The sequence below is a fragment of the Gopherus evgoodei genome, unplaced genomic scaffold, assembly GCF_007399415.2.
Source record: "Gopherus evgoodei ecotype Sinaloan lineage unplaced genomic scaffold, rGopEvg1_v1.p scaffold_89_arrow_ctg1, whole genome shotgun sequence".
NCBI lineage: Eukaryota > Metazoa > Chordata > Testudines > Testudinidae > Gopherus > Gopherus evgoodei.
In genome coordinates, this window is record NW_022060110.1 from 308 (window position 1) to 16,044 (window position 15,737).

At 42.1% G+C, this 15,737-nt stretch overlaps 2 long non-coding RNA genes across 2 annotated transcripts; one reads left to right on the top strand and one right to left on the bottom strand.

The window, feature by feature from the left end:
• Nucleotides 1–323: 323 nt before the first annotated feature.
• Nucleotides 324–787, top strand: LOC115644116. Its single transcript, XR_003998435.1, has 3 exons — nt 324–491; nt 582–636; nt 716–787. It is a non-coding gene; the product is annotated as an uncharacterized LOC115644116 (long non-coding RNA).
• Nucleotides 788–11,678: 10,891 nt separating this feature from the next.
• Nucleotides 11,679–12,039, bottom strand: LOC115644114. Its single transcript, XR_003998434.1, has 3 exons — nt 11,975–12,039; nt 11,830–11,884; nt 11,679–11,750 (listed from the first exon to the last, which is right to left on the bottom strand). It is a non-coding gene; the product is annotated as an uncharacterized LOC115644114 (long non-coding RNA).
• Nucleotides 12,040–15,737: the final 3,698 nt, after the last annotated feature.

A 15,737-nucleotide genomic window follows, 5' to 3' on the forward strand; every position in this document is an offset into this window, starting at 1 on the left:
TACCTATTTTTTTAACTTACTAACAATGTAAAATAAGTTGTGTAAAAGTTTAACGTGGTTTATTTTTAAATTAGCAGTTTGTTTTAAAAACTAAGGCCATAAAAAAAATTAATGAAATACAGGTTGCAGTTTTAAAAAAGTTTTTAGTTACAAGGGTGTAAATGGCTACATTACCATTTACAAAGGCTTTTTATTAACTGTTTAAACACATTTACTATAAAAAATAACATTTTTAGCCATTAAAGCTAAAGTACATAGGGACTCCCCAATCCACACCAGCCTTTTCTTCCTAGAAAAGTGCCCTTTACACACCCTGCTTTTTTAAAGAAACGCCTTTTTAAATATTAATTTTTGGGGGGGGGGGTGGAGGACTAAACCTTTTTTTTAAAAACAGGTTTAAACCTATAAATAGAGGAACAAAAAGCTGAACAAGCCTGTTAATGAAATATTGCTAATACAAGACTTTTCCCGTTATGGGGAGCAACAACATGGTATGAAATCTTACTATAATTAGTGTGGGTCGCCAAGGTATTACACCAGTGTTATGCTTAGCTAAAGGCAATATTTTTTCTTTTAAATAGGACGAGACCTTTTTTCTTGACATTCCAGATGCCGCGCTACAAGCTTTAAACTTTGGTAAGCTAATTAATATGCTACACAAGTATAAATTATTTTTAAGATAAAAGGTTTTAAAAAAATTTATTTTTTAATTTAGAACAAGATGGAAGTCAAAACCACCCAATAGTTTTCCTGAAATTACAGAAGAAGGTGTGAACTGTTTTTTAAATATGTGTTTTTTAAAATAAAAAAAATCTGATGTTGGAAATAGTGTGCATTTTAGGGGCTTGAAACCCTTAAAGATTTTACTGTGCCGTTGTACCGCCCCAGCCTGGTGTAAACTATATGAGCGCTTTATTTTGTACATTGTATTTATACGCGGGTTTTAGCCCCCTTATTGCAAAAACGTTTTTAAAATATATATATTTGGGGAACAGGTTTGTTGTTGTTAATAAAAGAAAGCTGTGCTAAAAAACATTCTGTTTATGTGTATCGGCAGACTCATCAAGCGTTATTCCTCAAAAAGAAACGTTGAAGCGGAGCGCGCTTAAAGAGGCCAAGAAATTTCCCTTTGCGGCAGCTGCAGTTGGAAGCAAGGGTATTAAGCACAGCGATTTTGAACAGCCCTGCGCGTCCCAATCCCTTATTGCACAAAACCAGCCGGCACTAAAAAAGGCCAAAAAGTCTACCCCTAAAACAGCATTCGTTTTCAGGGAGGGGGAAAGGGGCTCAGACCCCCCGCTTTTGAGCCACCCAAAGCTACCTCTACAACTTCCAGGTAAGCGAGGCAGAGGAGTTAAAGCCCCTAGTTTTCAAAAGACCTTTGTCTCCCCGACCCAAAACAAGTTAGCTTTAAAAACAAACAACTCTGTGGAAGCAACCGTGTTTACGGGTGGTTTGATCAGGGTGAAGAAGTTAACCCCCCGGCTTTTGGAACCCGCAAAACCCTTGCCACAAATAAGAATCTTCCTGTGGGGCTGGCTGCATCAGTTGCTGCTTGTAACGAGCTGTTTAGTGTTTGTACATCACTAAAGCGTTTAACAGATAAAGAAGTTTTCAAAGCTAATTCTTGAGGTGCTTCAAAAACAAAATTTTCCAGAAGAAAGGGTGGGTTTTAGACCAAAAATAGCAGACACACGGGCACTAATTGAAAAAGTGGAAAGTGCGATAAAGGGGGAAGGAAGAGGGTGACTAAACATAAAACCTAAAAATGTAAAGAGGGGTAGGGAAAAAAATGGAAAAAATCTAAAATATTAAGAAGACTTTTGGCCAAAAACATAAAAAAAAACCAAAGCTATTTAAAAAACAACCCCCCCAACCAAGAAAGGGAAATAGACCCTCCCACCCCTTCTTCTTCTTCTGAAGGTCCAGATTCCCCCGCTCCTGATACACCACCACAGGTGTATTTGGAGCGTGTAAGATACTGGATAAGACCCCGAAGAGATTTTAAGGCTTATGAATATTTTCAAGAATTTCGTTTAGCTAATTTGGACAGAGTACCGGAGTTCACAGAAGCCATGGCGGCCATCGACATCGCTATTCAAAATTTGCTAGATGATATTAATAATCAGGCGGGCCCTGAAGATTTTGTACAGCTACGCTTAGATGTCCCGGGGATAAATCTCCGCTCTTTTCTTTACGGAGACCGTGGGAAAATTTAAGCGCCGTAGATTTTTTTTAAATAACATCGTTAATGTGTTGCAAAGTAACGCAGAGATTGTGGGGTCCGGAACTTTACGCCTAGTTGTTATACTTGTTAAAAACAGGGTTGGTGGAGTTGGGTCTGTGTGACCTCTAAAAACTATTACGTACAGTAAAATTTTGAAAAAAAGAAAACATTTAATTGACTTAAATAACCAGGGTAACAACCTGTGTTTTGCCGATAGCGTGCTCGGTCTTTTATCAGATAAAAAACTTAGAGATGCCCAGCTCTTAGAGGGGGCAAACATCTCCATCAGGAATTGGGGTTTTCGGACCTAAAAATGATTAGCTTGACAGACGAGAGCTCTTTCGAAGAGCGCTTGGGGGTATCTATTACCGTTATGTGTTATGAAAATGGAAATCGGTGTTTTTTTACAACGGGGGGTGTACAGCGTTCCCACGGCCTTTGAATTTAACGGGTGGTTTTTCCACGGGTGCCCCATTTGCTATTGCGAAAATTACAACCCGTTGCTTAAGGCAACCTACGGATAGCTGTACAACAGAACCATCATTAAGGCTGAATTTTTAAAAAGCCAGGGGTCTGAGGTAAGGACCGTGTGGGATCACGAGTGGCAAGCCATGCTAGCAAACGATAACCGGGTGGAAAATTTTTTACGAGAAAAAAAGCTGCCACAGCCTTTGGTTCCTAGAGACGCCCTTTAGGGTGCTAGAACAAACGCCATTTGCCTTTATTACAAACCGCAGCCCGGGGAATAGGTTCATTAGTACGATTTTACCAACCTCTACCCTTTTGTTAACAAAAACTAAACAATATCCTGTGGGACATCCCGTTATTGTGTATAAGGGTTTTGGGGCTATCTGCCAGTACTTTGGCATTGCCAAGGTTAAAGTGTACCCTCCAAGAGGTTTGTATTTTCCCGTGTTACCATACAGCGTTGATGGTAAACTAATGTTTCCCCTGTGCGCCCTTTGTGCAGAAACAAAACAAAAGGATCCCTGCAGGCACAGTCAGGAGGAGAGGGCTTTAACAGGGGCTTGGTGCACTATAGAGTTGGTGGAGGCTTTAAACAAAGGGTACAGAATTCCTGAAATTTATGAAATTTGGCATTTTAACCGCTCTTCGGGTGCTCTGTTTTCGGACTACATTAAAATACATCTAAGACGAAAACAAGAGGCCTCGGGGTTCCCTCACTGGTGTACGGACAAGTTTAAAAAAGAACAGTACCTTAAAGAGTACCGTGAAAAAGAAGGTGTGTGTCTGCGTCTTAAAAAAAATAAGGTAAACTCAGCAGAAAGACAAATCTCAAAGCTGTTTTTAAATTTCCTGTGGGGAAAATTTGGTCAGCGAAAAATTTGACTAATACTAGTATAGTAACGGACCCCGACGAGCTCTTCAAGTACGCTTTTGTACCTTATTACGATGTGTCATCGTGCGTGTTTATCGATGATGACACAGCCGTAGTGTCTTGGAAGTACGCAAAAGAACACTGCACTCATTCCAGCAACACTAACTTGTTTATAGCGTGCTTTACCACCGCTTATGCTGGGCTAGAGGTCAACCGCTTGTTAGACCGTTTACAGCAGCGGTCTGTTTATCATGATACAGATTCTATAATTTGTGTAAGTAAAGAAGGGGAGTGGAATCCACCCCAGGGGATTATTTAGGAGATTTAACTAGCGAAATACCCCCAGATGACCACATTGTGGGGTTTGTGTCCACGGGACCTAAAACATACGGGTACAAACTGTCCAGCGGTAAAACCTCTATGAAATTAAAAGGAATCACACTTAACTCAGGAAACACTGAAGAAATTAATTATGAAAGCTTAAAAGAACTCGTCTGGGATTACCCCGAGGGAGAGGACCCAAAAGAAATCGTAATAGAGCAGCCAGGAATCGTAAGGGTAAAAAACACTGGTTAATAGAAACAAGGACTCAAAAAAAACCCCAAGAAGTCATTTACGACAAAAGAGCCCTCGAGGAGGCTATTAAAACTTTGCCGTACGGGTATTAATAATTATGAAAAACCACGTACAGTTTGTTCATCCCTTTTCCTTTTTGCTTTGTGATCCCTCAAATTCGGGAGAATCATAATTTATAAAGCAGTTGTTAGAAAATGGTCATAAACTCTTTTCATGTGTGCCCGAAAATATTGTGTGGTGTTATAGCTGTTGGCAACCGTTGTATACAGAGTTGCTCCAAAAGTTTTCATGTATTACATTTTTGGAAGGTTTACCTAACACTTTTAATGATGAATATTTATTTCCTAATAAAGTGAATGTGGTTATTATAGATGATCTAGTGGAGTCTGCTTCTGAAAGTGGTGAAATTGAAAAAGCCTTTACAAAATACGTACACTACAAAGCTGAAGTATTATGTACATTGTGCAAAATATGTTTTGTCAGGGAAAAAAAGCCGCACAATTAATTTATATACTAAATATATGGTTCTTTTTAAAAATCCCCGCGATAAACTACGTTACCACTTTGGTCAGGCAAATGTACCCTGGTAAAACACAATTTTTGGGAGGCTTTTGAGAACGCTACCAAAAACCCCGTCGCGTATCTGCTGGTGGATTTAAACGCTTCAACGCCCGAAAACCTCAGGTTAAAAAAAGGTCTTTTCCCCACAGACCGGCCCTGTGCATTTTCGACAAAGAAACATCCTTTAAAAAACCCGAAAAATTATTTAAAAGCTAATGGTCCTTTGTTAAGCTTTGCACTCCCCCTGCTGTCAAGCCTTTTAATTAACAGATAGTGGAACATCAGTTAGTGGGGGACTACTATGTGCCCCTGTTGCGCTGCGTTCCCATCTGCGGTAGCAACAACGAATTTGTTACAATAAGGTATGACAAACCGCATTACGTCCCCGTAAGTAAGCAGCACATCACAACCATTACTATTGAAATAAAGACGGATCAAAATAAGCGTGTTTCATTTAGTTTTGGAAAGGTAATTGTTAAACTACTATTTGCGCCCCCAAAAAGCTGAAGAATTCTGACTATGAAAAGCTACGGCGACCCCTTTTTGTAAAGAAACTACTACAAGGCCCAGGCTGGCTATGACTTAGCAGGATATCAAGGATTACCCGTTATGTAGGGAACAGGTTTAGAAGGGATATTTCGCAGTCTTTTTAGAAAAGCCGTGCCCCTTTTAAAAAGAGGTTTTTACATCATTAAGCCCCGCATAAAAACAGCCGCAAAAAATATAACCAAAGTCGTAAACAACGTGTCTAGCGCAGTTATAAACAAAACAGGAGCACAGGAAGGTTCCGGTTAGTCGTAATGAGAAGAAAAAGAGCAGCGTTGCGCCAGCCATTTAAAGGACCACATAGACTCTTTAAAAAAAAAAAAGCTGTCGGAAGACGTCTTAGCCATATACCTAAAAGGCGTCCTAAGAAGAGGAAACGTCGCGTTCCCCGCGATAAAAGGGATATATTTAGAAATGGCTTTCATTCATTGTGGCTCTGACGAATGCACGAAAATCGGAACTGGATTTATTTCAAATAGCCCCTACCAAAACCAGTATTGAAAATAGCTTTTATGTAGAGGTACCTCCTTTGGCCTCTTTAACGGTAAACGCCCCTCTTGAATTTTTCATTTCGGGATTTGGGGATCATTACTTAGACCTTAACAACACGCTGCTTTACGTGTGCTGAAAGGAAGACTGGTCAGACATTGATGATGATGCCCGGGTGGCCCTAACAAACAACTCCATCGCCACTCTTTTTAACCAGCTGGATGTTACTTTAGGCGATCGTTTTATTAGCCAGAGCAACAGTAGTTACCCTTACAGAGCCTTAATAGAGCTAATTTTAAACTAAAGCAACGACACCCTCGCTACGCAGTTTTCGACAGGCGAATTTTATAAAGACACGGCAGGGGGCCACGAAAGCACCGTTTTGGTTGGCCAGGCCAATGAGGGGTTTATACGCAGGGCCGGACTAACGGCCGGCAGCAGGATGTAAATTTTTGCAGACAGTAAATTTTTCCCTAAGTCCATTATGAATTTTTTAATCCGTAACTGTGATAAAGTTGTGTTTCATCAGAGACAATTACAGGACCCCCTAACTGTAACCTGCGGTTATCATTGTATTTTTTTTTAAAACAACATAGTAAGGGTTATCTTTTGATTGTATTTTAAAGTTGTACACCGATGATTTACCAGAAAATGACCGCTTGGTGGTGCGATCTGTAAAAGAAAGAAGACCCGGCAAGCCCAGACCTGTTTTAAACATGTTTCAACATCTTCAAACGTGTTTGTCTTGTCGTGTGTTTAAAGAGGTGCACCAATAAAATTTTGTTTACGTCTTTTATTTTACATTGTTAACCAGTCGATTTTTCGTTTTTTAACAGGGACGTTTTGAAAAGGGGTGGTGCTACTTGTGGGCTTGACGGGCTTTAGTCCTATTTTTAGACTCTCTAAAAATTGTTTATTGGTAACATGCCCTACGACGGTCGTAGGCACGTTTAGCTCTGCCAAGGCTTTCAAAAAAACATGCCAACTTTTAGGAGTCCTCTTAGCGAAAGAATAAGAGCCGGTTACCCCCTGACTAAATCAAGCATGTGAGACCCCTCAATCGCTTTCCCCCGGTACACAAAACGGCCGTTATCAGCCCAAGAAGAAATATCTTTACGCTGTTTAAGCTTATTTAACAATATTTCAGCTTTTTTTTATAGCGAGGGTTTACTCCCTCCAACACCTCCTGAATAACAAAGTCCGATAAACCACCCTGAACTTTAGGAAGTTGAAGCTCCCTCTTGCTCTTGCTCGGGGAAAAAAAAGAGGTTTATTTTAGTCTTTTCCATTTCACCACGCTTTGCAGGACCCCCTCGTAGAGTTTAGCCTTTTCGTAGTGGGATAAACCGGTTCTTTGAAGAAGGTCTTTCATTTCTGAATCCAATTGGCTAGTGCTTGTGATTCACGTATATTCTTCACGGCTAGAAGCCCGCTTTATTTGTTCTAACTGGTGGCTAGGAACGAGGTACATTTTTTTCAGCGTGTTCCATTATCTGTTAATTAAAAGGCTTGACAGCAGGGGGAGTGCAAAGCTTAACAAAGGACCATTAGTTTTTTAATATTTTTTCGGGTTTTTTAAAGGATGTTTCTTTGTCGAAATTTTAGAGGAACGTTTCCTTTTAAAGTGTTAAGCGCTATTTCTGAGATGGCCGCTACTAGGTCGTCCGAAGCCGTACAGAGAATAGCCTTTCTTTGAGGCAGCTTGGCTTTGATAAGAAATTTTAAAAGAGCCAGGTTTTTTTTGCACACGGTTAGACATGCTTGTTCGGGTAGCGATTTTCTTGAAATGGAAGATTAATAAAAAATAACTATTTTTATGATTTTTTTTAAAGGATTATGCACAGGGCCGGTCTGTGGGGAAAAGACCTGAGGTTTTCGGGCGTTGAAGCGTTTAAATCCACCAGCAGATACGCGACGGGGTTTTTGGTAGCGTTCTCAAAAGCCTCCAAAAAATTGTGTTTTACCAGGGTACATTTGCCTGACCAAAGTGGTAATTTGTAGTTTGTCGCGGGGATTTTTAAAAAGAACCATATATTTAGTATATAAACTAATTGTGCGGCTTTTTTTCCCTGACAAAACATATTTTGCACAATGTACATAATACTTCAGTTTTTGTGGTGTACGTATTTTGTAAAGGCTTTTTCAATTTCACCACTTTCAGAAGCAGACTCCACTAGATCATCTATAATAACCACATTCACTTTATTAGGAAATAAATATTCATCATTAAAAGTGTTAGGTAAACCTTCCAAAAATGTAATACATTAAAATTTTGGAGCAACTCTGTATACAACGGTTGCCAACAGCTATAACACCACACAATATTTTCAGGCATACATGAAAAGAGTTTATGACCATTTTCTAACAACTGCTTTATAAATTATGATTCTCCCGAATTTGAGGGATCACAAAGCAAAAAGGAAAAGGGATGAACAAACTCTACGTGGTTTTTCATAATTATTAATACCCGTACGGCAAAGTTTTAAAAGCCTCCTCGAGGGCTCTTTTGTCGTAAATGACTTCTTGGGGTTTTTTTTTGAGTCCTTGTTTCTATTAACCAGTGTTTTTTTACCCTTACGATTCCTGGCTGCTCTATTACGATTTCTTTTGGGTCCTCTCCCTCGGGGTAATCCCAGACGAGTTCTTTTAAGCTTTCAAAATTAATTTTTTCAGTGTTTCCTGAGTTAAGTGTGATTCCTTTTAATTTCATAGAGGTTTTACCGCTGGACAGTTGTTACCCGTATGTTTTAGGTCCCGTGGACACAAACTCCACAATGTGGTCATCTGGGGGTATTTCGCTAGTTAAATCTCCTAAATAATCCCCTTGGGTGGATTCCACTCCCCTTCTTTACTTACACAAGCTATAGAATCTGTATCATGCTACAGATACATGATACATGATGCGTGATACATCATACCGCTGCTGTAAACGGTCTAACAAGCGGTCGACCTCTAGCCCAGCATAAGCGGTGGTAAAGCACACTATAAACAAGTTAGAATGGAATGGGTGCAGTGTTCTTTTGCGTACTTCCAAGACACTACGGCTGTGTCATCATCGATAAACTCGCACGATGACACATCGTAATAAGATACAAAAACGTACTTGAGGAGCTCGTGGGGTCCGTTACTATACTAGTATTAGTCAAATTTGTTCGCTGACCAAATTTTCCCCACAAGGAATTTAAAAACAGCTTTGAGATTTGTCTTTCTGCTGAGTTTACCTTATTTTTTTTAAGACGCAGACACACACCTTCTTTTTCACGGTACTCTTTAAGGTACTGTTCTTTTTTAAACTTGTCCGTACACCAGTGAGGGAACCCCGAGGCCTCTTGTTTTCGTCTCAGGTGTGTTTTAATGTAGTCCGAAAACAGGGCATCCGAAGAGCGGTTAAAATGCCAGACTTCATAAATTTCAGCGATTCTGTAGCCTTTGTTTAAAGCCTCCACCAATTCTATAGTGCACCAAGCCCCTGTTAAAGCCCTCTCCTCCTGACTGTGCCTGCAGGGGTCCTTTTGTTTTGTTTCTGCACAAAGGGCGCACAGGGGACACATTAGTTTACCATCAACCCTGTATGGTAACACGGGAAAATACAAACCTCTTGGAGGGCACACTTTAACCTTGGCAATGCCAAAGTACTGGCAGATATCCCCAAAACCCTCATACACAATAACGGGATGTCCCACAGGATATTGTTTAGTTTTGTTAACAAAAGGGTAGAGGTTGGAAATCGTACTAATGAACCTGCTCCCCGGGCTGCGGTTTGTAATAAAGGCAAATGGCTTTTGTTCTAGCACCCTAAAGGGCGTCTCTAGGAACCAAAGGTTGTGGCAGCTTTTTTTCTCGTAAAAAATTTTCCACCCGGTTATCGTTTGCTAGTATGGCTTGCCACTCGTGATCCCACACGGTCCTTACCTCAAACTTCTGGCTTTTTAAAAATTCAGCCTTAATGATGGTTCTGTTGTACAGCTGTCCGTAGGTTGCCTTAAGCAACGGGTTGTAATCATTTTTGCAATAGCAAATGGGGCACCCGTGGAAAAAACACCCGTTAAATTCAAAGGCCGTGGGAATGCTGTACACCCCCGTTTAAAAAAACACCAATTTCCATTTTCATAATACATAACGGTAATAGATACCCCCAAGCGCTCTTCGAAAGAGCTCTCGTCTGTCAAGCTAATCATTTTTAGGTCCGAAAACCCCAAATCTTCATGAAGGTGTTTGGCCCCCTCTAACAGCTGGGCATCTCTAAGTTTTTTTATCCGATAAAAGACCCAGCACGCTACAGGCAAAAGACAGGTTGTTACCCTGATTATTTAAATCAATTAAATGTTTTCTTTTTTTTTCAAAAATTTTACTGTACGTAATAGTTTTTAGAGGTCACACAGACCCAACTCCACCAACCCTGCTTTTAATAAGTGTAACAACCAGGCGTAAGGTTCCGGACTCCACAATCTCTGCGTTACTTTGCAACACATTACCGATGTTATTTAAAAAATCTACGGCGTTTAAATTTAACCAAGGTCTCCGTAAAGAAAAGAGCGGAGATTTATCCCCGGGACATCTAAGCGTAGCTGTACAAAATCTTCAGGGCCCGCCTGATTATTGATATCATCTAGCAAATTTTGAATAGCGATGTCGATGGCCGCCATGGCTTCTGTGAACTCCGGTACTCTGTCCAAATTAGCTAAACGAAATTCTTGAAAATATTCATAAGCCTTAAAATCTCTTCGGGGTCTTATCCAGTATCTTACACGCTCCAAATACACCTGTGGTGGTGTATCAGGAGCGGGGGAATCTGGACCTTCAGAAGAAGAAGAAGGGGTGGGAGGGTCTATTTCCCTTTCTTGGTTGGGGGGGTTGTTTTTTAAATAGCTTTGGGGTTTTTTTTATGTTTTTGGCCAAAAGCCTTCTTAATCTTTTAGATTTTTTCCATTTTTTTCCCTACCCCTCTTTACATTTTTAGGTTTTATGTTTAGTCACCCTCTTCCTTCCCCCTTTATCGCACTTTCCACTTTTTCAATTAGTGCCCGTGTGTCTGCTATTTTTGGTCTAAAACCCACCCTTTCTTCTGGAAAACTTTGTTTTTGAAGCACCTCAAGAATTAGCTTTGAAAACTTTTTATCTGTTAAACGCTTTAGTGATGTACAAACACTAAACAGCTCGTTACAAGCAGCAACTGATGCAACCAGCCCCACAGGAAGATTCTTATTTGTGGCAAGGGTTTTGCGGGTTCCAAAAGCCGGGGGGTTAACTTCTTCACCCTGCTCAAACCACCCGTAAACACGGTTGCTTCCACAGAGTTGTTTGTTTTTAAAGCTAACTTGTTTTGGGTCGGGGAGACAAAGGTCTTTTGAAAACTAGGGGCTTTAACTCCTCTGCCTCGCTTACCATGGTTCCTGGAAGTTGTAGAGGTAGCTTTGGGTGGCTCAAAAGCGGGGGGGTCTGAGCCCCTTACCCCCTCCCTGAAAACGAATGCTGTTTTAGAGGTAGACTTTTTGGCCTTTTTTAGTGCCGGCTGGTTTTGTGCAATAAGGGATTTGGACGTGCAGGGCTGTTCAAAATCGCTGTGCTTAATACCCTTGCTTCCAACTGCAGCTGCCTCAAAGGGAAATTATTGGCCTCTTTAAGCGCGCTCCGCTTCAACGTTTCTTTTTGAGGAATAACGCTTGATGAGTCTGCCGATACACATAAACAGAATGTTTTTTAGCACGGCTTTTTTTTACTAACAACAAACCTGTTCCCCAAATATATATATTTTAAAAACGTTTTTGCAATAAGGGAGCTAAAAACCGCGTTTAAATACAATGTACAAAATAAAGCGCTCTTATAGTTTACACCACGCTGGGGCGGTACAACGGCACAGTAAAAGCTTTAAGGGTTTTCAAGCCCCTAACATGCACACTATTTCCAACATCAGATTTTTTTTATTTTAAAAAACACATATTTAAAAAACAGTTCACACCTTCTTCTGTAATTTCAGGAAAACTATTGGGTGGTTTTGACTTCCATCTTGTTCTAAATTAAAAAATAATTTTTTTTAAAACCTTTTATCTTAAAAATAAATTATACTTGTGTAGCGTATTAATTAGCTTACCAAAGTTTAAAGCTTGTAGCGCGGCATCTGGAATGTCAAGAAAAAAGGTCTCGTCCTATTTAAAACAAAAAATATTGCCTTTAGCTAAGCATAACACTGGTGTAATACCTTGGCGACCCACACTAATTATAGTAAGATTTCTTACCATGTTGTTGCTCCCCATAACGGGAAAAGTCTTGTATTAGCAATATTTCATTAACAGGCTTGTTCAGCTTTTCGTTCCTCTAGTTATAGGTTTAAACCTGTTTTTAAAAAAAGGTTTAGTCTTCCACCCCCCTCCAAATTAATATTTAAAAAGGCGTTTCTTTAAAAAAGCAGGGTGTGTAAAGGGCACTTTTCTAGGAAGAAAAGGCGGGTGTGGGTTGGGGAGTGCCTATGTACTTTAGCTTTAATGGCTAAAAATGTTATTTTTTATAGTAAATATGTTTAAACAGTTAATAAAAAGCCTTTGTAAATGGTAATGTAGCCATTTACACCCTTGTAACTAAAAACTTTTTAAAAACTGCAACCTGTATTTTATTAATTTTTTTATGGCCTTAGTTTTTAAAACAAACTGCTAATTTAAAAATAAACCACGTTAAACTTTTACACAACTTATTTTACATTGTTAGTAAGTTAAAAAAATAGGTATTACTTTAAAAACGCATTTTAAAACGGTATTTAGCTTTTGTTACAGGGTAAAAAAAAGGTGAAGGCTCTGGCTGTTTAGCTAAGAGCGAAGGGGGAGTTGTCTTGGTATTTTTTTTAAAAACGCGGGAAGGCTTTTGGCTACACACTTTAGCTTTTAAACTTTAACGGTTAAAAAGCTTAGTTTTGATAGTAAATTAGTATGCTTTTTAATACCTGTTTTTGGCGTTCTTTTGCTTTAAAGAAGACCTTGTTATTTTTGTTCTGTTTTTGCTAACAGCTGCTGCAAACGCCTGCTGTTTTTACTATAAAATGGCCCGGGTTAGCCTAAAATTAAGAAAAAAAAACCCTTTTTTTGTTACAACACATTAGTTTTATAACCCTAAACTGTTTTTCGCAAACGTACATGTTATTAAAACACCTATGCCTAAATAGAGGCTATGGATCTTCTCTCTAATCCGCAGGTTTACTAAATATGGGGACTATAAACCGCCTGTTACTAAAAAAAAATCTAGGGTGCTTCTGCACAATTTTTTATTACAACACATATAAAAGGGTTGTGTCTTAGGTTTGTCTTTTCGAGTCATTATCCCTTTGCAAAGCTTAATGTAACTTGTAACTTGTTTTTGTTAAAAAGTTTGGGAAAGAAGAAGCCTTCTTATCTCTGACCCACTGACGGGAAAAGGTAACAATTCTCTCTCTTTCTCTTTAATCCTACCCTGTGCTCTCTATCTTTGCTCTTTGCAAAGTGGACTCTCTCTTCGCCTTTCTTGTCTCGTAAACCGCCCTGATTCTGAATGCTTTTTTACCCTGTGCTTACTAAACAGACTCTGCCTGCTTCTCTCTCTGTCTCATTCTGATTCCGCCATGCGCTCTCTATCTTTGCTCTTTCTTCTTAATCTGCAATATATTGAATAGTTTAAATACTTTTTTACCCCGTGCTTACCAAACAGGCTTTGCCTTTGTCAATTTTCCGTTTAAACTTCGTTTATTCTTAATCTACACTTGGTATTATTTAGTTTCAATGTGTTTTATTTACTAGGGTTAAACCAAAAAAGCTACCTCGTTTTACAAAAAGACTGGAAAGGTAAACTTTTTTTAAGTTTACCGTAAGCTTTATTGTGTTTTTCTTAGCCACTTTTTTATAACGTTTTTATGCTGTACTTACCAAACAGGCTTTCCCTTTGTCAATTGTTAGTAAACCTATTTTTAAGTATTTCTTTATAGTTTTTGGTTATGTGCTTACAAAACAGGTTTTGCTTCAGTTAATTATCCTTTTAAACTTAGTTTTTAATGTTTTTTCTTAACCTACATTGATATTGACTAGTTTCAATGCCTTTTTATCCTGTGCTAACCACACAGGTTTTGCCTTAGAAAATTCCCTTTATAAACCTAGATTACAATATTACTTAACTTTCTTATTAATCCACCCTGATATTTAATACACTTTTAATTTATGTCATCAACCACAAAAATAAACAAAACATCCCCTAGTCAAACACATACACGCGCACTTTTTTCAGAATAGCCGACGGCGCCAAAGGAAATGGAGAGTGGGAAGCAGGAAATAAGACCTAAAGGGGCCGTGGAAACCAGTCAAAATTGCATGGTGATGAATAATATCGAATTTATTACTACTCATGGTTCTCCAGGGCCACGGTTGGGGACCCCAGGGGTTGAGACGCTGGAGCTACGGTTGGGGCTCCCAGGCGTTAGGCCCCTATTGCGGGGTTCGGTCCCAAAAGGATTGGGCCCCTGGAGCTCGGGTTGGGGCCCCCAGGGGTTAGACCCCTGGAGCTATGGTTCGGGCGCTCAGGTATTGGGCCCCTGGAGCTGGTGTTGGGGCCCCCAGGGGTTGGGCCCCTGGAGCTTGTGTTGGGGCCACCAAGAGTTGGGCCCCTGGAGCTGGGGTTGTGGCCCCTAGGGGTTAGGCCCCTGGAGCTAGGGTTCGGGCGATCAGGGGTTGGGCCCCTGGAGCTAGTGTTGAGGCCCCCAGGAGTTGGGATCCTGGAGCTATGGTTCGGGCGCTCAGGGGTTGGGCTCCTGGATCTGGTGTTGGGGCTCCCAGGGCTTGGGCCCCTGGAGCTGGGGTTGGGATCCCCGGGAGTTAGGCCCCTGGAGCTATGGTTCGGGAGCTCAGGGTTTGGACCCTTGGAGCTGGTGTTGGGGAGCCCAGGGGTTAGGCACCTGGAGATATGGTTCGAGCGCTCAGGCGTTGGGCCACGGAGATGGTGTTGGGGCCCCTAGGGGTTGGGCCCGTGGAGCTGGGATTGGGGCCGCCGGAATTGGGCCCCTGTAGCTGGTGTGGGGCCCCCAGGGGTTAGGAACCCTGGAGCTATGATTCGGGCGCTCAGGGTTCGGCCCCTGGAGCTGGTGTTGGGGTCCCCAGGGTTAGGCCCCTGGAGGTATTGTTTGGGCGCTCAGGGGTTGGGCCCCCGGAGCTGGTGTTGGGCCCCCTGGGGTTAGGCCCCTGGAGCTATGGTTGGGTGCTCTGGGGTTGGACCCCTTCAGCTGGTGTTTGGGCCTCCAGGGGATTGGCTACTGGAGCTGGTGATGGGACCCCATGGGTTGGGCCCCTGTAGCTGGTTTGGGGCCCCCAGGGGTTAGGAACCCTGGAGCTATGGTTCGGGCGCTTAGGGGTTGGGCCAGTGGAGCTGGTGTTGGGGCCCCCAGGGGTTGGGCCCCTGGAGCTGGGGTTCGGGCTCCCGGGGATTAGGCACCTGGAGCTATGGTTCGGGCGCAGAGGGGTGGGGCCCCTGGAGCTGGGGTCGAGGGCCCCAGGGGTTGGGCCCCTGGAGCTTGGGTTGGGCCCCCGGGGGTTAGGCACCTGGAGCAATGGTTCGTGCGCTCAGGGGTTAGGGCCCTGGAGCTGGTGTTGGGGCCCCCAGGGTTACGTCCCTGGAGCAATAGTTCGGGCGCTCAGGGGTTGGGCCCCTTGAGCTGGTGATGGGGCACCCAGGGGTTGGGCCTCTTGAGTTATGGTTCGGGCGTTCTGGGGTTGGTCCCCTGGAGCTACGGTTAGGGCGTTCAGTGGTTGGGCCCCTGGAGCTGGTGTTGGGGCCCCGAGGTGTTGGGCCCCTGGAGCTGGGGTTGGGCCCCCAGGGTTAGGCCCCTTGAGCTATGGTTCGGGCGCTAAGGGGTTGGTCCCTTGTAGCTGGGGTGGGGGCCCCCAGGGGTTAGGCCCCTAGAGCTATGCTTCGGGCGCTCAGGGATTGGGCCCCTGGAGCTGGTGTTGGGGCCCTCAGGGGTTGGGCAACTGGACCTGGGGTTGGGGCCCCCAG